We start from the raw sequence: 24,250 nt of genomic DNA, 5'->3' as shown, positions 1-24,250 counted from the left end.
GGGTCTGAAATGAAGGGCCAGAAATGACCAGTATACAAACATGGAGGGCCAGTCTTTGAAGAGCTTGAGAGGTGAGGTGGTCCTCTGCAGGCTGGGCTAGGAAATGGATGAAAATGTGGTCATGTTGTTAATCAGCTGCTGTGCATCCAGACTGTCAGATGTGGGAGGCTGGTGAGTAAAAAATAGTGACCATACTGCCTAAGGGCAGCCTGTGAGCGGGCTGCCGACAGAGCCCTGCAGTCTGTAGCACAGTGTCAGGTTGCTTTTAGGAAACCTAGCTGACCTGATCGACATCAACTACATAACGATCCTGCAGTACACACAGCAGACCGCAGCAGCACCTCCTTGTCCTCTCCTGGGCCCACGCCGTCATCAGGAGCCCTGCAGCTCGTACGATGCCTGGTGCCACCCAGAGCGCGTACAAGTTGTATTAGGGCTAGAGAGCAGGCTCAGACATGCATCCAAAATGAAATGTAGATGTAGCACGTATTCTGTTCAGCTTCTATAGCATCCTATTTTGAGAGAGAAGAGGGTTGCTTGAAATGTGTCTGTGACCTCTGCCTTGTTTGAATAAGAGATAACCCTGGCCTGTACTGTTTGGCTCTGGGTCTCTATCCAAAATATTCCTACATTTGAGTGTGCTGGGGTGCATGAACTTATGTCCATCCAGTCTAGTGAAAATCTTAGCTGCAGATGCAAGGTCTGAAGCTGCATATTGTGGCTATTTGTCGAGGGAGCTTTGATTTGCAATGTATGAGGTCTGAGTGTTAAGAAATAAAGCTTTTGCCGTTGAGTCACATTTCTAACCAGACCTTTCCTTTCAAGCAGGGCTGTGCATTCCTGACTGGAGGTCTTCTCTTGACGTTGTCAGAATATAGATAACTATGCGAAAAGTTGTATTTCAAGACAGTTTTCTGAATCTTCCCAAATCCCCAGCTGTACTTGCTGAGAGTTTCATGCTGCTCCATTCTGTTCTGTGACATCCACTTAGAAACTTCCAAGTTCCCCAGACTGCCTGACTCTTGAAAGAAATGGCTATTGAGGGATCCACTTCCCCAAGCATTTGTAGTCATATTACTGAGCATGAGAGGTAGCAAACTCCTGTGAATGTTAATTGAAATGGCTTAATGAAGATACAATGCTGCTGAACTGTGTTCAAGTCATGTCACTTCTCTTTGCAAGAGTCCTGTCTGATTCTGCTGCTTATTTTCTCAGGCTAGGTGATAAGCTGATTTGAGGTCGGGATGGTGCAATGATCTGGCAAATGTATATACACTGTATACATTTCAGTTTGTTTTTATGAACTACATGCACCACTTTGTTGTATCTATGGCCTCCACTCTGTGTTACCTCTTGAGAGAAGAAAGTAAAGTAGCATGTACAGTTCTGAATATGAATAGGTTACTGGCTAAAGAATTTTAAGATCTGGAATATTTTCATCTAGATCTTGAGGAAAAAAAAATAGTGTATCTTAGAAAAAAAGGGAGAGCACGGTCAGAAGGAGCAGCATCAGGATGAGGCAAACTGTTTTTAAATGTCCAAGGAGTTCATAAAAGAAAGACAGTTGGTGAACAAGGAACAAGAGGCCCTACTTTTCTAATAGAGGTGTCCTTTTTGACTGGTGAAATCATATATGAAGAAGGGAATCCCCAAATCACTGTCTGGATAAAAATCTTTGTACTTGACGGACAGAATAATAGGGGGCAGAGAACAGAGGGAAACCTACTGACTGTTTCTAGATCAGTATATTTTGTGTCAAAGTCTGTATATTATATGATTCATCTGGCAGGGATCTAAGCAAGGATGTGCACGCCAGGAGGGCTGTGGAAGCACTTAAGCTCTTGTGTCGTCTGCCCAGGTTTCCTGAGTGCTCTACCAGCAGGTCAAAACTCTCCTGTAGAGCACCCCTGTCTGGGAAATGTACTAAAGTAGCCAAACAAAGAGCTTATTCTTTTAGAGAAGAGATTTTTCTTTTGCCAGCGGGTACAAAATGGTGAAACCTAAGCATAGGTGCAGCTCATTGATCTTTACCAGAGTTGGAAAGGGCTCTGTCATGCTATGTTTGAACCAGGCTGAACGTCATGATGCTCTGCCTCTCAGCTAGATGTTTGCAAAATACAAATGATGGATAATGTGAGAGTCTCCAGGAGCAGCCAGAGACTGCCAGAAAGCAATGGATTACACAACTTCTGCTATATTTTTTCCAAGAGCAGCATCTGGCAAATGGGTGCCCATACTTTAGGGTAGGTAGAACGAGTTAATGTAATGCCTCATTTGGAGAATGCTCTTGCTGTTATGTAGTTTAAATTTAAATGCAAACTCAAAACATAAATCCTAATGGTAGAAACCAAAAGAAGCACCCCTTTGGCAGAACTAGGAGATACTTTCATTCTTGTCTTCAGAGAAAGCAGGAAGGCTCGTTTTTCACTACCCCTTCCATTTTTCTTTGAGTTTTGTGTGATTACTGTTATTTCATGCTCTTGCAATAACAGGCATCTAGTACTTGCACAGCTGGAGACCCTCTTCCTTCCATCACTTTTAGGCTGATTCTAGCTGGTGACAATAAACCGTAGATGCATTCCGTGCATATATTTAAGGCAGGACTACCTTTCTTTTCCCTGAACCTGACAGGCAGGTAACTGTATCGTGAGGGCAGGTAATGTGCCAAAAAAGGAAATGCATGCTGTCTTCTACCAAGGTAGGTTGCTGGCTGAGTGCACGCAAGCAGACACTGAGAGGGAGACAGGAATCTTTCCATGGTATTTTCTCCTTTAAGACAGTTGGGGCTGATTCAAATGTTCTGCTATGCTGCTGGAGATGTCAATCCACAGAATGGGGGTGGGGAAGGGGCACCCCAGGAAATCAAAGCAAACTCAATTATCTATCTGCTGACAATGACAAAACCATTTCATTCCTCAGCTCTTCACAGAATGTGAGGGGGGGAAAATTAAAAGCGTGAACATTTTTAATGAGTGCAATTATTGAATCATCAGTCACACAGTCCATCTGCTTCAGAGTGTTCCAGTGACTAGAGAAGGACTAAAATACTGCATTGCCTTTTTGCATTCATATAATCATATAACTGTTCTTTAAGGAAAAACTAATGATATTCATATATCATGCCCATCACTTTCAGTAACTTGCAGCTCCCCTTTCGCTTCCTTCACTTTATTAATCACTAATTTTGCATTTTGACACCAACTTGGTGGAAATATCTTGGCAGATGCATGGGTAACAGCTAACCCCATGACATTAAATACAGAATCATGTAGTATTCAATTGGAGAGATAAACTAATGTAAAATTTATCTCAAACGTCCCATTTAGCCTGGAGTTTAGTGAACAAAAATGAACTTCACACTGCAGCAAAAAAGGGGGGATCTGGTTTTAAAATTCCTTTCCCCCAGTAATATCAATCCACTTGGTACACAGATCTGACTGTGACAGCATGTCAGAGAAGAGCCAAAACTTATTCAATAGGGTTTGAAAACCTTTGCAAATAGTGAGGACAGATAGAGGAGGAAAGGTTCAGATAAATGCCTGAACCTGAGGAATTGTGACAGAACTATAAATCTGGTTTGGCTGTGGTATCCTAAAATCCATCCCAGAATGGCAGGGAAGGTAGAGATTTGGATCTCAAACCACTAACAGGCTTTTTCTATGTGCTAACTCATTATTATGTTGGGATTTGTGCTACAAGCGTGTGGCTGAATAAAAAGAAGGATGATTTTGTGCAAGGAATGTTTTCTGGAATTGCAAATAATGCAACATTCTGTATAGATGTCCTTTGTCTAGCTCTTTTCAGGCTTACTCTACGATACCTAGCTGAGAATCACCCAGACTCAGTAATGTGCACACCTACAAGACATATCATTGGAGAAATACCTGACTTTTCTACAGGCACCAGCATCAAGAGCCTCTATGGTCTCAAAAAAAAAAAATGACTTCGTATTGAAGGCTGTAAACAACATGCCATAGTTTTTCTGTGGATTGCACAACAAGACAAAATAGCATCTTTTACTCTCTGCTTGAATCTGGAAACCTTTTTTTGTAACTCAATATACTCTGAAAACAAACTTAAGTCCTGGAATATTAAATTCACAGCAACTGATGCCAATTAATGGCCTCAATAAATTAGATGTTTTGAATTATGCATTGTGACCACTCTAACATTAATCCTGGTATTTGAGCTAAATCCAGGAGGATTGTATAAGTAGTGGTGAAATCTCATTATCCGTTGTCTGGGATAATAAGGTGAGTTATTGTTTTTATTGTTACATTATCATACTTGCTTTATGAAATGACTATTTATTACATTTTCACATTACACAGTTTATCTAGGAAACCAAGATCAAAGAAGCAAACAATTGGCTATAACGTTATCGGTGGCATCCAGGCTGTGCTTAATCAATATGCTACTAACTTTTTCCTTTTCTCCAAGTTAATGTCTAGCAAGAGCTACAGCAACATTTTTTGCTATCAGGTAAAAAAAAAAGCATTAAATAAATAATTAAGGCCTGAATTGCCAATTTGTTCTCTTTGTAGGAATGAATTAGATACTGGATTAGTTTGCTTTTCAGTTTTAAATGTGGGGACTCACTGAACCACATCTCTGTGAAGAAATATGGTCCTATTTTCACAGATCCATGCTTTGGTAATTTAAAAGTAATCAGTAATCTCTTGCTTCTCCAAGAAAGTAATCAGTGACATGTAGGAGATTATTGTTAGAATCCAGTGAGTGGTGCTGGATTGATATTTTTTTTCTCCCTCCCACAAGTTTTGACAGCTCTACTTAATGACTGACAGTAAATGGGACTTGTGCTGTGTCAGATGTTCTGGAAAGGGCTCTGGCAGGCAAGAATTGGCTTATCACATTGCAAACTAAGGTCCTGATCCAGCAGACATTTAGAACAGTAAATAACATTACATCAGGGATTTATCCCTTTCACTTCAATGAGATCACTTTCTTGTAAGTATATGTAATTTCTCACGTGCAGACCCTGCTCCTGCAAGTTTCTGAGAGCCTTCTGGACAGCCACCTCCTACATAAACAAGGGGAGAGGACACTGAGTGCCTCTTTGTCTCTTGCTAAATCCATCGTTGGAACAATAATTATTAGCTGATATTTGCATCCTGCCCAAAAATTAGCTAAGTGCCTCACAAAATAAACAGGTTTCAGCCTCAGGAATCTTCAAGTCTAGAACTTAGACACAGCAAAAGAAATAAAGGAAAGAAAAGACAGGAAGTGGGACACAGACACACGTAATATTTTGTGGCAAGAAGGAAAAAAATGAGCAAAGCTTGATTTAACTGGTGTATTTTTTGTAGCCTTGGGGCAGAAGTGCCTTCTCAGGAGGAATCTGGTGAGGAAAGTGGTACCTCAGCGGGTTGGTTTGGGGGCATAGTTCAAAGAAGCAAAAAGCAGAGGAAAAAGACAAAGGGAGACTCATATGCGGGGATGGCTTGGGTGTCAGGTCACCTGTTTGGGTAGCTGGAAAGGGAGAAGGGAATCTGCAGAAGAAGCAATGGAAAATGGTGGAAGAGTTAAGCATTGTGGTGCCTGGAAGCATGGGCAAAGATTTTGAACTTAAATGATACAGAAATCATCTTTTAGTGAGAAAAAGGAAGGAGTTCTCATTCTGATAGAGAAAACTGGCTGTCTTAAACTGAGGGGCTTGAATCTGCTGGAGGGAGCAAAACGCGTGTGAAGAAAACTGTGAGAAGGAGGTTGCAGCTGTCAGGGCAAAACAGGCGAGTACCCTCAATGGAGACGGGCTCCCTGAAGGTCCGTGGAGGGACGAGCGGGCACACTGACGTCGCTGCGATTGAGGAGAAGGAAAGAGGATGGACCCAGACATGATTCCCAGGCTGCAAGCACGCCTAGCAGACATGAAGGTATTGACACCAAAGCAGAGGAGGGAGCATTCAGAAGAAAACATGAGAAGCTGAATTTTAGCCCCTCTGATTTTGAGATGCCTGCTGAGCCACTGGAATAAGACCTGTTTTTTCTAGGACAGGGAGGACCTCATTCCTACTCTTTTATCAAAGGCACGAGTCAGAAATTATATCAGAGTGCATTTAGAAATAGTGGTTAGGCTATTTTGCACTGAGATTTTGGGACACCTTGCAGTAAAAATTGTGCAAGTGTATTGAGCAGCAGCAAAGAAGTACAAATGGAAAGCCAAATGTGACCACTTTTTTAAAAAATAGTTGTGGGAGTTCTCCTAAGCAGTAATAACTGGTATCTGATATCTGTATATGTGTGGCTATTTTAACACTTCTTCTGTGGTCTGGGTTGGGACAAAAAGAATTCAGTGCTTTACAAAAATATGCTTGCAATAAAACTTGTCTGAAAGAGCCTGAAGACAGGAAGAGCAGAGATGATGAATATGTAAGGCAAGCAATCTACTTTCAAGAGATACCGAAGACAAAGTAACAAAATAGCAAGGATTAAGTCCTGGCCCTGTTGAATTCAGGCAGGCATCCTACTGGTGAACACAGTATGCAAGAGGCATTAGCAATCACAGGAGTCACAGCAAATCTCCAGCCTCACCATGATCAGAGGCAGATTTCTGCAGGCTGTCTGGCCACGGCAGGCTGTAATAACCTGACGTTAGCTCATGCTCTTTAATGCGACTTCCAGAACTTCTGTTCAACCAACCACGTTTGGTCCCAACAGAAGCGAGCGCAGCTCCCACTGATTGCTGGCTTCAGTGTAGTCGATTATTTTCTTGTCAAAACAAGTTTTCATAAAAAAAAAAAGGGAAAAAAGGGACTCATAAAAATCACTTGTTATCCAAAGTTAACTGCTAGGAACAGCCTATGGTAAAAGCCATTTACAAAGTACAGTGGCAATCAATTTAGAGGGGCTTACTGCTACAGTAAACTTTAATGCTAGCAATATTTTCCACAGATGTTAGTGTCAGAAGCACATTTTGCATAGCTGTCACTGAAAGATTGGTCAAAAAGTAAGATTTCTAAGACATCCTGAGGTCAGACATATTTTTCGGATGATTTTAACTTCTACTCTTACCTAACCATTGAACCTTTCCTTTTTTTTTTAAGAAGAAAGTGGTAACATGGAATCCTTAGGTCACCTCTGCCTTACCAATGACTTTAACAGCACAGTAATAATAATGGAAATGGGGGAGAGGCAAGGGAGAGAGAGGGAGAAAAGAGAAAAAAAAAACATAATGGGTTCTTTGTACTGTAAGGGAAGGAATAGAGAACGTTAACAAAGAATGTAATTTAATACCTAATCAATTTACTGATTGGATTTTCCGTGAGATTAACTTTGAGTCCAGAATGAATTGCACTGATCTTGGAAACTGCTATAATGACCAGCAGTAGTATGAGGCTGTATTGGTATAAAAATAATAATGTCAGAGACTTCAAACAGCTACAGTAGTTAATTAAATGTGTTCAAATAACATTATGGTTGGACATAAACCCACAAAAGCAGGGAAATTTTGAGGTAAGGCTGCCAGAGCCTTGGCCAGTCACCGTCTTGTGCTAATGTGCTGCAGAACATATGGGCTTTCCTCTTGGGTCCCCAAGGCACTCACGGGGGCAAATTCTGCCCTCCAAAAGATTCCCTTTAATTTCTACAGCTTTTTCATGTGTGTTTCTGAGACAATTAATTAATGCGTCTGGGGCATTGCAGGCTTTTAAAGAAATTAATGTAGCTGTGGGCCATGACTGAACTGTGCTTGGCTCAGGAAGGACACAGGCAAAACTGGCTCTTGTGGTGTGTCTGCACTTTGATCCGGGGCAACGGAGCACACCACAGAAAGGGAGCCAAGCAAGTGCAGCTGTGCTCTGGCCACTCCTTCTTCATCTACACATCCTCCTTCCGCCAGGCTGAGGGAGGCCTGTTAGAGCTGCTTTTAGGGATGCTTGATGGTGCTGACGCAGAGGGCACCGGGCCTGGCTGTAACTCCAGCGCCACAACACTGGGTTTGTCGTGGCTCTGTAAATGTATCCAACATTCTAGTAGACTATAGGGTTTGTTCTCTCTTTTCTTCCCTCCCTATTTAATCCTTTTACTTGCTGCATTTCCATTAGAGAAAGGGCAGCATTTTACATTCAAGGGGACAGTATTTGTCCGGTGAGGGATCAGAAGCTGCTACTGTTATGGGGCAGAGGGAGCAAAGCTGCTATGAGGTGCCTTCTTGATATCCTGTTCGGACAAAACTTGATTCCCACGAGCTGACTTTGCCGTTCCTGCAGGCTGGGTTCGCTTTACAGTCCCATCATTAGACCAGCAGGCCACTGCGTTCTGCAACCTGCCGCCCTCTGCGGGAATTACTGAAGTTAGAGAGGTGGTGGGCTCCCTCCACCTCATGTCACTTTGGTAATTATGCACCCCAGCAAATAGTAACTTTGGAAGAAAGGAAAAATATACCCCCCTAAAATGGATTAAATGGATTAGAATTACTACGTGAAGAACTATTTATTTATCTCTAGCTTCAAATGCTGAAGACAATGGCCTCACCATGTTTATTTGCTTTTAAAAACTGAGAACATGAGCATTACATCTATTTACAGCCTAATGCATCAGCCTCTAAAAATACAAGGAGGTTAGGTCAAGTTAACCTCAGGACTGCTATTCCTGTTGGTATAAAGTTAGTGAATGTGGGTTGAGGTTTAATCACAGTACTGGGAAGCGAGAGAGCCCTACTAATCCCTGAAGCTGCCTTGGGGAGAAGTATCCCTTGAGGTATCTGCTGGCCAGCAGGAACAAGCTAAAATAGTTTCCATAAAAAATCACTAGAGGAGACCTAAAAATAATAGGGAAAGGAGTGAGGAGAAAAGTTTTCTTGCACTTAAACTTAGGTCTAGGGAGACAGAAGGAGAAGGACACAGCCCAAGGAGTGCGGCATCCTTTCCTGGCGTGGCCTCAGGCAAACGGGGAAACTTTTCATCAAGTCATTAACCATCATTTAAAGCATTAGCTGACTTTGCACACTTTGCAAAAAAAGGAAGAAATCACAAATGAAGCAACTTTTCGTCCTCTTTCGATATTGTGGGAGGACAAGGAAAATGACAAAGGGGAGAGTAGCCATATTTGTGAATAGGGAGAGAGAAGAAATGGTTCCAAGAAGTCTGAGACTGTCACAAAAGGAAGGTCTCACAGTTCCAAAAGGACCCATGGATGAACCTAATGTATGAGAAAGAAAGAAAGATAAAGAAAACAGAAAATTCAACATGTTAGAACTGATTTATAGAATGAACATTTTAAATAGGACATGGCAAAAGGGAGCAAATGTATTTGAAAGCAAGAAAAAAATGGTACATCACTCATATGTGGAGTCAATACAATTTTATTATCTCAGTCGTGCATAATTCATAAGGTTAACATGCACATTAGTTAAGACCCTCAAGCTCCTCAAAAGCTGTTAATATTGCCTTCGGTGCCACACACACACACACACACAAAAAGTGAACTGCTGATTTTGGTCTTTCAGAAATGCCTGAGTCCAGTGACACAGTATTTGCCTAATAAGTGAAGAGCAGTCGGCATCAATAGATGTTAGCCAGTTAAAGTTCAGTTCTTCAGGGAACAATTTGAGAACAGAAGTTATACTTAGTTATGTTAGTCTATTAATAACGGCTGGGGAGATACACTCAAGCCTAGTGCATTTAAACAGAATGTTATATAGTGGACCAGCCTCAACATATTTTGCACAGTATTATCTCTGCAAGTTTCACTGCAAGCAATACCTATTTCTAATATCATGTTGACTGAAAATAAGAACAACTTTTGGGTACCAGGCACAAAGAAAGGAGTGTTAATGATGTATCTCTGAGTAGAAAACATTATAATTTGATTCTGAATGATATTGGACAATTTTGATTTATTTTTCATTTTTGAACTTGAAATATGGATTCATTCATTTTGGATGTGAAAGCAGTTCAGAACAACTACAAGTTACTATTTTGATTTTTTTTCTGCTACCACCTCCTAGAATTATACCCATCCATTTTCTAAATTTGACACTGAAAATTGATGCATTTTCTCTCACATTTTATTATTGCATCTCTGCATGATATCTACTTTTTCTTAAAAACCTAGTTTCCATCCTAAACTCTGTCTCCTGGAGTGCTGTGTTTTGAAAGCTTTGCTGCTGGGCAAGTAAAACTGTAATAGGCTATCTATTTTTTTAATTCCCACAAAGTTACCACATTTTCCAGAAAAGAGAGATATTGATTTTTCTGGGGAATCTTTCTACATGTTCCAAGATATGGCTTTACAAAGGCCAGCTTTTGACTTCGGATATGTACAAAGGAAACTCCTTCAATTTTATCTGGAAAAGCGTATATCCATATCTGAGAGCAATTTGTCCCTAACTGTGTCTTAAGGGGACTTCTTTCCTTCTGGGAAAATTCCACTGTTACTGTTGGTCTGATTCCACTGATTTTGCCTAAGTTATCATTTTTGTCATCTGTCTCATTCTGTATCCCAGTGAAAGTACTGGCAATGCAGCCTCATATTTCCAATAACAAATAGACATTTCTTCTTCCAGATCCCAGTCCTTAAATATGATAAGTACTTGATCTCTCAGTGAAGAAACTCAGCCTGCAGAAAGGTCTCACAGCCAGCCTTGGCATGGTTTCCATTTCTCTCTTGACGGCTTCAGTCTTGAAAGAGACCAGCTAGTTTGGCCCCCATAGTGCGAGGTACTGATATGTATTTTAGGTGGTCAGCTTGAAACCATGCTGGCTCATTATATGCTCCAACTTTCATAGAGTTTGAAGTGTTTTACTGGTTCTGTCTCAGGACATTCCGCACCTTGCTGGATTAAGTCCTGTACTGTTAATTTGTACGGGCTGCTCTCCACTCCGCCACCAACATGAGCATTTTTACTTACTGAACTCACCCTTCCTTTCAGAACTGCAGCTGGAGAAGAAAAAAGCTTGCTGATTGGCTGCACAAAAATACTTGCATATCAAAAACAGTCACAAATGAGACTCCCAAAATGAAGCACCTTTCAAGGATGTGCTCAGAGATGCAGATAGGATGGATCAAGCACAAGTCTTGTATTGTTTTACTTGGCCCTACTGTATGAACGATGAATGGTAATGTCTCAGCCACACTGAAAGCTGAATTCATAATCATTCATGCAAGGCAGTTCATGGGGCTGTCCGCACAACCGGCAGTGCTGGCCGACGGGTATCATCAGTAGTAAGGAAAATGATAAATGTTTTTTTAATTCTGAAAATATCCTCTACATAGAACATGTGCTTTCCATTGGTATTTAGAATGAATGCCTCGTCTTAGTAACCATGCAGTAGATAAGAATTAATATCATCAAAGCCATTGACTTACAGTGTTGCAGAATTGGTGGAGCTCTGGAAATTAACACATTCACAATTGCTCAACTGCTTGTTTTGCTTGGCAAGGCTGTTTCCCAGTTGCTATTGTAAATTCACACGTGGAGCCTTTGAATTTCTGAAGCTGGAAAATGGGAGAGCTGGAAACAATGAACTGTGCAATTTTTGTCTGGTGATGCAACCTGTAGAGAATTCCAGTTGGGACAAGTCTACCAAAATCCTCGCTGGAATGACACCAAACAGCATCTATTAACCTCCCAGTCATTTAAATTCCATCTGCATGAATTAGTGTTGTTTGTTTCCTTTATGCACCACCATTTTTGCCCCTCTGTCACTCATTGCCGTGGAAGACTATTCACACTTTTTCTGATAGGCAGTAAAAGTATATCAGTAATTCTACTTGCAGCTGTATGTGAATCGGTAAAGAAAATTTCTGCTCTTTCTTCAGAGGTAAGCTTTTCTGGGCAACATTAAAAAAATTTACAAAGCTCATCTTTCCTCTGTTGTTAATACTAACATGTCTCTATATGAGAGAACAAGTAGAGCCGCTGACCTTTTTTCTTTTTAGGAAAAAGTATAATCATGATGCCCTGAGGCAAAATAAATTTGTGATCCATATTTATAAATGGCAAGAATGGCCACTAAATTCAACATTGTTTGCCTGTAGGGGACAATCAAGTTTATGAATTTTTGCCAATATTTGCTTACTTGCAGATGTGATTAGACAAGGACAAGTGCCTTCTTAGTATTTGAGACTCTGCTGGAGGAAAACAATACTTTAAAGCTTACAGCATATTAACAAAGAAAAAGCTTACAGAGACTAATGTGCTTCAAAAAGGAGTATTTAAAATGCCAGCATGAAAAGTCCATACTTGAAACATGCTTTGTTGGTGCACAAACTGAGATACAAGCTGTTCTTGATAAGCCAGCAGCTCATCACTACGCTTAGGAGGTCTTTTATCTGATTTTTATATGCACGTGTGTGTGTGTGTACACACATATACATGTATGTATTGCATGCTGTAGTGGAGCCATTGGCTCTGACACTTGCCTACATGAAGAAATAACATATGGCTGCTCGCCAGCGTTTATGTGTGTATAGACATGACGAGACAAGGCCAATTCCTCTCTTCTTTCCCCCACCTTTTTTCCACAGCGAGACCCCACCGAGAAGATAGCAGTGCCCCACAGGCTCCCGCCAAGCTAGTGGAAGAGAAAGGGCTCATCTCGGTCCAACTTTCCAGCAAGGTTGTTCACCTGCTTCCTACCTTTGCGAGCGATACTGGCACCTGCAGCAGCAGCAGCAGCAGTAATGGGAGAAGGACCCAGCCATGCCGGAGTGGTCCAGCCGCGTGTTTTTGGAGCAGGGGAGGGTGCTGGGAGTGCGTGTGCCCAGGTGCCCTGGCCAGTTCAGCCCCTGCTTAGATCTGGGGTTTCAAAATCAATGCAGTGCTGCCTCGTCTCTCAGCTCTGACTAGGAATAGGTGGAAATCTAGGAGATCTAACCTTCTACCCCTTCTACAAAAGAAAATAATGTGAACCTTTTCCAGATTCTGAAAAACATCCTTTCCATCATACCTTTTTTTAAACTTTACTTTGTTTAGCACTTCTGGATTCTGATAGGACTCAAAAAGAGACTGGAGTAGTGTATGAAACCTGACATTCGTCACTGTTGTGCCTGAGACCTCAAAAAAAAAGAATCTGGTTTTTGAGAAGTGTCCAGCCTTATTTTTGTAGACTCAGAGGGGAACATTTGTTGCTCTCTACATGACCTTCCAACCCCTTTCCCTCACCACACATGAACACATAGACACACAGACAGTTATACACACACACACAAAACAGTAGAAATGACTAGTAACATGTAAGACCAGTTATCTTCAGATTTCATAGCAAAGTGGCCAACTTGGCTGTCACAGAGCATTCAATCACCTGATTTATAGGCAAAAATAACTAAGTCTATACCTGGATTTTCTTGCTTAGGGAAACTGCATTAACTTAATTTTCTCCTTTTGTTTCTTTTGTTTGTTGTTTAAGAGTGAGTGGAGATAGAATCCAAAACAATCAGATTCTGCAGTTCTAAGTTTTATTCCCTTTTTCTTGCTGAAATCATGAATATCTTGAAATGCCTTATTTCTCTCTGCCTTGATTTCTCCACGTAAGTAGTGGAAAAATAAACCTTACTACCTTAAAGTCCTTTTAGAATTTAATAATGGCAAATGAATCAGACATGGAAAGAGGTGATATAAGTGTATAGCACAGCCAAAGATGTGGAACATTGCTTCAAGTGTTACTTAGGGAAACCACGTTTCCATCACCTGTCATTGCAAATATGTATTAGACTGTCCAAACTAAAATCTATCAAAAATACCCAGTGGTTTAATCTATAGCTTAAACCTAAAAGGTTTCTCCTATTCAGCAGGTGCAGGAACTGTAGGGAATTTACCAGTTAACTCCCTGGTTCATAAATAGGACCATGACACTAAAAAGTAAATGTTTCTAGTTGCTACATACAAATTTACTATTGATTGATTGTTAGAAAAAAGAACTTTGACTTTGAGATTCAATGGGAATTTGGGGAATAAATCAAGTTGTCATGCCTATGAAATTAAAATAGCTTATGGTTATTAATATGATGTAATTAATCAATTGGTAATAAACATTCCACATCATCAATTTTGAAAGAAATGTTTGTATATTCAACATGATTTCTATAGCTAAGTATATTAGATATTTAAAACAGTTATTTCAATACTTAACAACAATATCCAGCCTTTTTAATGTTTAATACCAATTAGATGTGAATAATGAGACAACTCATACTTAATAACAATAAAGTGTAATTGCACATTTATTACCACTGTAATTTTATATAATAAAGTAACAAGGTTTATCTTATAGCTTTTACCTTCTAAATCACAAAGAGACTCTTGTAATAATCAATATTTAATTAACTTACAATTACTCACAATAACTGCCTCTTAAATGTGAATTAAATACCTCTTTGAGACATTTTAAGTGTTACTCATTTCTCCTGTGTAGGTCACTTTAACTAGTGTTTACAACCAAAATTCATCCTTATTGGTGTTGTGGGTAGGGCATCCAGAGCCCCAGAAAATATATTTTCATAGAATATTAGGAAAACCTGCTTATATTCACAAGTACTCTTTTTTGTCAGACATTTTTCTTCCAAATATTTCATTATTTTGCCATATAGATAATGTTAACTTACACTGCACAATGACAGAAGTTCTTTTTAACTCACATCCACATACATATTATATAGTCTGAAATTCAGTCAGTGTGAACTGAAATTATATGTATCTTCCTTAAATAATAGAAAATATTAATACAGGCCCTCACCTCTTACAATTTTAACCCTGAGTTCAGTGAGTACTTACCTAAGCACAAATCTCTGGGGTTTACTCACCAGCTCTCTAAAAAACAATGTCACATTAATAGATAATTTCCCTTCTGAATAAGGTGTCCCTACTTTGACAGTCAGAAGCTAAAGAAGAAAGTGAATTTAAAGGATACGTTGGTAACACAGTAGTCAGAAGAAGAATTTAGAAGAGATTCTCAGTAGCATAGCAGTGCCCTGTGAAGGCTGTTCCTGTCATTTCTTGTGGATTTGTAACCTGAACAACAGATTAGATTTGCAGAAGGTCATAGCTTTCCAGATTCAGTTTAATTCCAGTTTAAAACTGGAGCCTTAAAATCAAACTTATGTCATCTTTCTATAACTAAACTGTGAATTGTCCTTCTCCTTATTCCCTAAAATCTCCTTCTTCCCTAAAATAATCTTCCAACTTCCTCTTACCTGGGGCAAACTTCTGGAAGAAGATCCCCCATTTTTGCATACTAGCTATAGCTGAAGTCCTGGCAAGTTGCAGCTTGCTCCCCAAGCGTTTGAAAAACGTCTGTGTTGCGTGGGCACGCTGCTAGACAACAGAAACTCCCAGGAAAGTTTGTCCAACAGATTTGTTTGCATTTTTTGCTGTTGTAGCTTTTGTTTTTTAAGCTTAAGGTTCTCTTATCTGATAGAATTCAAGGCACATCAGGCCTGGAGCTTCTTTGGGCAGTAGAGACAGGGAATTTTTTTGGTCTTTTTGGCTAAATTCAAAGCAGACAAAATCTACAACAAGGCAGGGCAGAGACTGGAGACAAAGGTGTTCAAGGGGGCTAAGAAGGAAGAGCAGGGTGACAATTGGCCCCAAAAGGTATGATGACACCAAACAAAGGTTGAAAACTGGGACATGAGTACATTGGATTTCATTTAGCAAGAGTGTCCACGAGGATGGAGACAGAGACAGTAGTGTTGCACAGCAAATATCATTTTCAAAATGTCGAGGAAGATGCTCTGAAACAACATTTGTGAGGGCGTCTGAAACCATATGAGTGAAGCCTTGCCTATATTTCGCTGAATTTTCTTAAATTGATAGGCCCACACAAAGAAATGTCCCCACTACCCTGTGCTAGTCACCACGTGGTAAGAAGAATAATTTACTGACGTTCAAAGAGAGGGTAAACAGGTGATTGTGGTGGTGTAAAGATAGGACTAGGTAGGTGGTTTAAAAATGGTGTAAGATAAGCAGAGGAAGCCATTTGAAAACCACAGGTGAGGATGACATGGTTTGCTTTCCCAATATTGCAGAGCAGCATCCCTGGCTTATTTAAAGTTTAGAGAGGCAGGATTTAGGAAGATCATAAAAAATAAAATTGCTGTCATTGAAAGGGGAAAAAATGATTAAGCTTTTTAATGGTGGCAGCAGTTAAGCTTCAGTAAACCAGAGGAAAAGGCTGGACCTGCTTCTGAAAGAAATTCTGCTTCATAGCTGGGCTGAGGACAAGCTAAATAAATTACAGATTTGAGCAGCAATGTTACAGCCAGGCACCTAATCCTTAGAAAAGAAATCCTAGGAGCCTTGTGGTGAAAGCCCCTCCAGGTGAGTGACTGGTGGAAGTGGAAGTTCTGGGCTCCCCCAGCCCATCTGTGACTACTACTGAAGTCAGTTTGGGGGATTTTTTTGATGCAGGCAGAGCCAGACGTCTTTTCAGCACCTGATACAGAAAGCAAACTGTGGCTTTCGTGCAAGAACCATTTTCTTCAGGTTCACCTATGTTTTATTATGCTCGGCAATCAAAACTGGCTGCAAAAGCAAAACTTAAATTAATCTTTGCTGAGATCATAATTAGCCCTTGAAGTGGACTTAAAGAGCCAACAGAACTACCCATATGGAAACCAGCCCACAAGCAATAATAACAAATGATAGTTTTTCCAAGAGGGTGTGGGGGTTCACCCTGCAGAATAAAACAGAATCTTAGGATTCTGCACATGTTTTAAAAAAGGATTTTTTTAAATTTGTTGAAAAAGGATTTTAAAAGCTTTGAAGACTTTCATCTGATATCCGATACGATTTCTTTCTAAAACAACAGTTTGCATCCATTCACAGGCTTACTAAAGAGACATTGACAGAGAGCTAATGCAGAAGAATCACCAAGAAAAAAGCTTCATGGACACAAAGTGGCTGAAGAATAAAGAGTAAGTCATTATTTTCCAGCAGGGAAAATCCAATTAATTTCAAATATATACTTTCACTCTAAAGTTACAAAATACTTTGAAAACATAACCCTGAGAATTTTAAACTAAAAGAAAGCTAATAATCTTTGCTGACTTTAGACCCTGTGTAATAGTGGCACAATCATCACACTTGGCAGTTACACATTAATGGAAACACCTGAATGACATTCACAATAAATGATTAGATGAAAAGCATGCTTCCTGCTGGGCCAGAAGAGTTTGTTTTGCTCTATTTGCCTGAAAAATCTAAAATCTATGACTACAGAAAGAGACCCACAGCCTGTTCAGAATTAGCAAAGATAAAGAGGGAAAGAGAAGGCAAGGCAAGGCAAGGGGAAGGCAAAGTAAGGGGAAGGCGAGGCAAGGGGAAGGCGAGGCAAGGGAAGAGAAGAGAAGACTTATGTAGTCCTTATACTTGAAATAAGTGTTATTTTAGCACAATATGAAGGATTTTCCGTAGAGGTATAGTTAATTAGCAGTTTTAATACAAGAGACTCATATATTAGCTGTTTGAAAACAGAAATTATAGGTGACAGCCACCTGTGAAAAGATACACAGCCCACTCCTTTCCTTGGTGCTGGGTTACACAGGGGTCTGTGTGAACTGAAGTTTAAAAATCAATTAACGGCATATTCCATAAGATTGTCCAAGATAATTATATACAAATCACACATAGGCACATAAAGGAAGCTATAAAAGAAAAAGAAAAAAAAAGAGCCCCAGCCTCAGCCTGCTTAAAACAGAGACCACAAAAGCCCAGGGGAAATACAACTGTCTAATGGATATTTCCCCCGCTCCTGCTCATCTTCTGCTGCACTGCAAAATTTTAATATCTCATCAAGTATATAGCAGCCATAAACTACTGTCCTTTTTTATGTAGTTTCAGATGCAAGAAGGAGCACATTCTTTATAATGACCTAAACCTATCAAATGAAATAACACTTTGGGATGATGAACTCTAAATTATGAGTGATTATTTCTAAATTCATTACAACTTTGTTTGACATTTTTATTGCCTTCTTAATTTCTTCCAGCCAAGCCACAGAAGTTATTACTCATGATATAAACCGTGCACCAATTAGAGAAAAGGGTTTTCCAGGTTTGCACTTTAGCTGTTTGGCTTCCAAAGTGAGATGACTGTGCCAGATATGGGGATGTCATTGAAGCAAACATCAGCATCAGAAACATAAAAATAACATAAAGTTTGTCATATGCTTTGCGCTCAAAAAACTTAATGCATTTCTCAGACATTAAGCAATTAAAATGCACAACAAGCTGTTGACGGAGGTATTATTAGCTCCATTTTACAGATGGAGGCAAAATGTCAGGAACTGAGTCATGTCACAGAACAGACATCAGCAAGGCATCCGCTCGCAGCGGCAGCACAGACAGACGTATTTCACGACGAGCGCCAGAGATTTGGGGAGTTTTGTGCGACCCACCGAGGCCCCGCGCAGCTGCACACGACGGCGCGAGCACACCTGACGGTGCAGGCGAGGACGCCGGCTCACCTCGGCCGCGGGCAGAGCGCAGGGGCGGCCGGAGAGGTGCCGCCGGCTCTGCACACCCAGGAGGGAGCTCTGCGCGGCCCGCGGCGAAGGCAGCGCGGATCCGTCTTCCTTCCCCGGTCGAGAAATCCTGCTCTTCAGCATTGAAATTTGGATCAGGTCCTGAGGTAGGATGAAGCCTAAGCTTCACACTCCCACTCCTCTGTGCAGAAAAGAATATGTGTGACTGGTGGGAAAAGGATGACAGGAGCGTGCAGGGGTGTGATAACATTTGTACTCCAGTAAGGTCGGCCACTTAGAGCTGGGCTTGAAGGCACCGGTCCGCAGGGATCTCCTACACAACGGACTAAATGTATTTTGAGGCTTTTTGGCCTTCCTCTGACAAATCAGGTATTGGCCATTCCCTGAGGCAGGACATTCATCACATTTGGCAAATTCTGTGTTCCTCTGATTTCTCCCTCTGGTCGGGTTTGCAATTAAGAACCTACAAACCATTTTCAAACTGCAGCCAAGAAAAATTCAAGAAAATGTCGAAGCCTGAAAGCGACAGGAGATCGGTTTTGCTGAGGAAGGGATTCTGTGCCCAAATGCGGTGACGGACTGGAGCCAGGGTAGCTAGCAGAGCTGGTCTAATGATAGTTCCCAGCGTATATATATTATTTTGCAGATATTTCCCTTTCATCTAACATGCGCAGCAAAGAGGGAGCTGGATTTTAGTACTTAAATAAAGGAGAATACTTTCTGTGGAATAAATAGTTAACAAACCCCCATAATGTCATCCACTGCAGAAGCTGGTCCTTAAAAAACTTTCTCAGTCTTTCACTGGAGCGGTGGTGTTACCGGCACTGGCCAAAGTAGCTCAAGAGAGTTCATCCAGCAGCAGATCTCTGCCCAAGGTCCTCCGCTGGCCTGGCCAGGAGGCTGCCGAGTCGCTTGAAGGGAGGGCAGCACCCTGCCCATGCTAGGCAGGAGGTGAAGGGTGTGCAGGGTGCTCGTGGACTCGCCCTCGCTGGCAGGGGCAGACGGGGCAAAACCAGCCTCTCTGAGTCGCCGGTGGTGACCCCTTCTGCGGCTTGCTTCGTCATTCACGTGAAAGCGCGTCTAACAATAGCTCTGCCTGGGCTTTCTGCCTGGAAAGTTGGAGCGGCCGCCTGACAGCCACACACATTTCTCCTCGTGTGCCAAGACGTGTCTGACAAGAGAGGGGACAGATGAACTTCCGCCGTCTGCTCTCCAGCACCTGCCTACCAGCCCCGTATCACTCACCCGCAAACCCAAGAAGGTGGCAGAAGAGGCAAGTGGCTGTGCGGCAAAAGAGATCAGACAGTGCCCGCAGCTCGCGGACGTGCAGCCTCTCCCCTCCTCACCAGTATTTTCCCCCATTACAGCAGGTAACGCCCGGCTGCAGTGCCAAGAGGTGCTTGTGCACCAGAAACTCACCTTCACTGCGGCATCACGCTTGTCACACCAACCCACAGGGCTTAGGGGGACCTGCCAGGAGGCACAAAGTAATTTTACCTACTGAGTCTGTAATTTCTGTGGGAAAAATGCTGGTATTTGAGATAATTCTTTGGCTGATTAAGTTCACCTTATAAAGTGTCAGATCCCCTCTGCGCATCTTAAGTGTCGGGTTTCATTACTTCTTAATCTGCATGTGTCCTACTTTTATTAATATGTGATGGTTGATCGGCCCATGGAAGATCAATGTTCCAGCTGTACCACACCTCAGTGAAATATTTCTTTAAAGAAATGTTAAGGATCTGAAGTACCCCACTGAAACGACACACTTAAGCAATGAAACACTCTCCTGTGCCTGCTGCTGCTAATGACATTCCTTTCAGGAAATATGAGCACAGCAAGGCACTCTCTTTCTGTCCTCCCTCCTTCCCTAAACTGTGTCTCTTCATAGATCAAATGTTCTGCATAATCACAGGGCAATGTTTTACCTGAGGTGAGCACAAAAACGCCATCAAATGGTCCGTACCTGCCCTTGGAAGCTGCCAGGAGGTCAATACTCTTGAAAAATAGGCAGTCAGAAATGTATTCAGGTATCTGAATATTGATTTAATAAATGAAATCTTTGGCAGTGATGTTCCTGTTAGACAACTCTTCTCTATCATTGTTTTAGTTCTTAACTTTGCTTCCACCCGTCACTAAACAACTACTTTTTGAATTCAGGTTACATCTTCTATTTTCCCTGTACACTATACTTGCTGTTGGAATTTACTGTTACTAATATTGTATAGCCAGTTTCCTTAATCAAATGGTCATTTATTTATTCCCTGCTCAGGATGAGATTAATTATAACAAAGCAGAGACCGCAGCTGAGTTCCAAGAGTCTTTGATACTTCCAGGGAGAGGAAAGAAGCCGTTCATAAGATTATAAATATCTAGGTAGGGAGTATTAGGAAATTTTTAGGGTATATTACATATCTTTTCAGATACCTGAGGCAGACCTTTGACGTGACACATCACTGCTAGATCAGCTGCCTCCTTATTGCTGAGCAACTGTCTAAGGCTTTGCCGGAACCCATCACACACGTTGTAGCCAAGTCTCTGCCCAACTCATGTATAATGACCTCTGCTGCAGAACTTGGTTGGGCAAGATGGCTTGTTAGACCAGGATCAGCAATACAGTAATCATAGAGCTTTATTCATCTCTTTCCCTGCAGCACAGTTCTTCAGGGTAGTGACATACAACCACACAGCAGCTTGATGATGCACTGAGTCTTGGACATCCACAGCCTTGACGTACTTACAGGGCTCCAAATATCTCCATGTCCTGTGGTGGCTAATGGGTCATCATTTCTGAATTCATCTTCATAAAAATATTTTTTCATAACATTTCAAAAAATAAAACAAAACAGACCAAGCAGTTCTCAATGCCTTCCTGGTAATAAGTGTTCCCCAAAATAGTTCTGGTTTTGTGTTAATAAAACATTCAAAATAAACTGGGTTTAAATGTACTGGGAAACCTAATCAGCTGCAGAAGTATATGGGTCTAAACTACAAGTCTTCCAGCATCATTCCATCACAGCATGGCTGATCTACTGACATGACTGCTGCAATAATGAGTACAAAAACTGTGATTATATTCCTGCTCTTGCAACATTTTAGGGAAACTGCTTTCAGAATTCTATTATGGTATCTTCTGTTAAGTTACAAAACTCACTGATAAACACGGAAGTGTGTTTCTGTGATGTATCACAAATATTTGAGTGAATAAGTATTAAAAAGCTATGTGAAAAGAGGCAGTCTTTATTTTTCAACTTTTTTATATACTTGCTAATTCGTAGGCTAATCTAGAAATCTTTGCTGAGGTTTTATGAGGGTTCTTCTTAGATAAAAAAACTGCTTCAAGGCAGAGACAGTTTAGATATCAAGATGTGGTGCAATAATTGCTCATTTGCTACAAGTCTTCCATCCATAAATATGAATTAGCAGGTTCTCAGGTTTTCAGATTGAACACAAATGGATATGCTTTGCATCTGCATAGAGCCACAGATCTTAACACACCTAAACAAATTGGACACGTGCAAATGTATGCACTCATCTTTCCATGAATGCTCTAAAAAATCTGGCCTTTTAATGCAGAAAATTGGAACCAGACTGCTTGATGTTTGAAAGATTAGAGAGATTTCTGTTGTTGTTGTTTGTCCTTCACTTCACAAACACAATATAATTTCTGCAGTATTTTTAGCCACCATATTTCAGATGCTTACTTTTGTGCGTCACATCGAATAGATATGGTCTCCTTGTAAAGCAAATCTCAGCTTGTGGTATGTGAAAAATTCTAAAGCATTATACATAGTAAATACATAATAAATACAATTTGCAGAACATTCAGGTTACTTTTGGAGGCTAATAATCAATCCAAAGTAAGAGTCAGTAGAAGAAGACAGGACCACAGATGAGAATTCACTGTGTGGTATCTACCCAAAAGCCTAGACAAATACTTTCTGAATTGCAGAGTATTGTTGTTTATTTCATTAAGTTAAACTGATTTCACACAGATTTCTTAGCCCATGACTTGCAGATAATAACTACATTGTGGAAAAAGGGTAAATAATCAGCTGTTTTTTCCTTCTGTCTGAGGAAGAACTTCTGTTCTGTAGCAAGAATTTAGCTCTACCCGTAGTGATTAGGCAGCACTATTACCTAGGCTGTCCATGGCTGACAACAGCATGTATCAGTGCGAAAGCAGCAGTAATAACCACATCATTTCATTGAGGAGGGAAGGCTGGTGCTGGCAGATAAGTGACAGAAAGCTTTACTTTTTGCTTAAATGTTTAAAATGAAAAGCCCAAAGAAAGAGCAAGGCTGAAAATGTGGAGTTTTAAGATGTAATTATTGGAATAAAAATACACAATGCTTGCATGCTTGCGCACTGCTGCCTACAATGGGTAAGAAGAACAGAGCCCACAGATCCCCTCTATTCAACCTGCAATAAATTTAGCATCTAAGGACATTTCTTTCGGGAAAGCTAATGAAGTTTTATGTACCTTTTAATGTTGCCTCCGTTGGCTTGGGGAAGATCCCTGTGAATGAGCAGTACACCAGCTGCCATTCACCCCACACCTGGGGTCTCTGCCTTTGCCCAGGCTCTAAAGACCAGTGGCTGGAAGGAGAAGTTGTGTCTGGCCCTCCGATTCATGGGGCGGCATGGCACGGGCAGGGTGATGCCTCAGGGCAGACGGGCAGTATCACAAAACTTACAGGGTGCCCAGGTTTCCTTTCATTGTGGAAGACAGTATCTCAAGGTGAAAATGCTGCTGCTTAAAAATAAAGGTAAAACAAATGTCGTAAAGCCACTGTGATGATTTCATATGCAACCTGCAGTCGCAGGATGAATGCCATTCTTTTTTCTGCTCTGTAAAACAACAGCAAGAGCAAAAAAAGTCTGCTTAGCTCAGTATCATTATGAAAAAAGGGCCAAATCCAGGCCTTTAAGCCGAACTCTTTACATATTCATCCTTAAAATGCTGCCAGTTGTGTTCTGCTAAGTATTTCTTTTCATGACTTCACTTTGAGTAATCAACCTGTTACCTAGAATCGTTCAGGTTATGTTTGGTGCGGGAAGTAGAAAGAGAAAAGAGGGACTGTAAAAGGGAGGAAACAAAATTACTGCTTGTATCGTTCAAAACCACATTACCTAACACAGTATCTTACAAAGGGAAAATGAATAAAATGCTAACTAAAAATGCCTACATTGTCCAGAATAACTGTAAATCTGTAGAATTATATGTGTTATTTGAAGTGCTATTTCACATGTGTATCTTTATCTAATCACTTTTCTCTTTTATAACTCATTCAGCTCTTACTCGATTTTTTTCTTCTTTTGCACATGTGCAGCCCTTCCCATTTCCAATCATCTTTAAATAGGAAATGTGCTAGTGTTAGAATATCCCCTGCCTGCTGTTTCCAGAAGACAAATATTTGCTGTCCATGAGTAATGAACTATATATTTGAAACAAAACATGCAAAAAATCTTTGCTTGGGACATACTTAAAAACAGACTTAATGGTACTTCTTCTACTGCAATTCCTCAAGTCAAAAGAAGACTGAATTAATTAAGTTAAAAAAAAATCTCTCAGAATTTCTCAGCTATGCAGTCCTGCCGGTAAATTCATCTCTTTCCTGTGCATCATATCTGTTAAGCATCTGGAAAAACAGGCTCTAGTCTATATAAAGCAAACATATATATTTTCAATATATAATATTAATGGAGAAACTTGTTTGCAAATTCACCTGCAGATTTTTTTCCACTAGTAAATTGTTTTAATGCTTGAAAAATGTTGGATTGAGTCATATTTAGATGTGAATATTTT

General features: G+C 40.7%; 1 long non-coding RNA gene across 2 annotated transcripts in view; it reads left to right on the top strand.

Annotated features, from left to right (window-relative positions):
* LOC135324863 (uncharacterized) overlaps positions 1 to 21,944 on the top strand; it is a 40,516-nt gene extending 18,572 nt beyond the window's left edge. For both annotated transcript variants that reach the window (XR_010386100.1, XR_010386099.1), the window contains 3 exons: positions 12,490 to 12,581; positions 16,787 to 16,875; positions 17,949 to 21,944. This is a non-coding gene — a long non-coding RNA (uncharacterized LOC135324863). The remainder of the gene's footprint in view (positions 1 to 12,489; positions 12,582 to 16,786; positions 16,876 to 17,948) is intronic.
* Positions 21,945 to 24,250: the final 2,306 nt, after the last annotated feature.

This window comes from Dromaius novaehollandiae, chromosome Z (genome assembly GCF_036370855.1).
Source record: "Dromaius novaehollandiae isolate bDroNov1 chromosome Z, bDroNov1.hap1, whole genome shotgun sequence".
NCBI classification, from domain to species: Eukaryota; Metazoa; Chordata; class Aves; order Casuariiformes; family Dromaiidae; genus Dromaius; species Dromaius novaehollandiae.
This window is presented reverse-complemented; position numbering and strand designations above follow the sequence as displayed.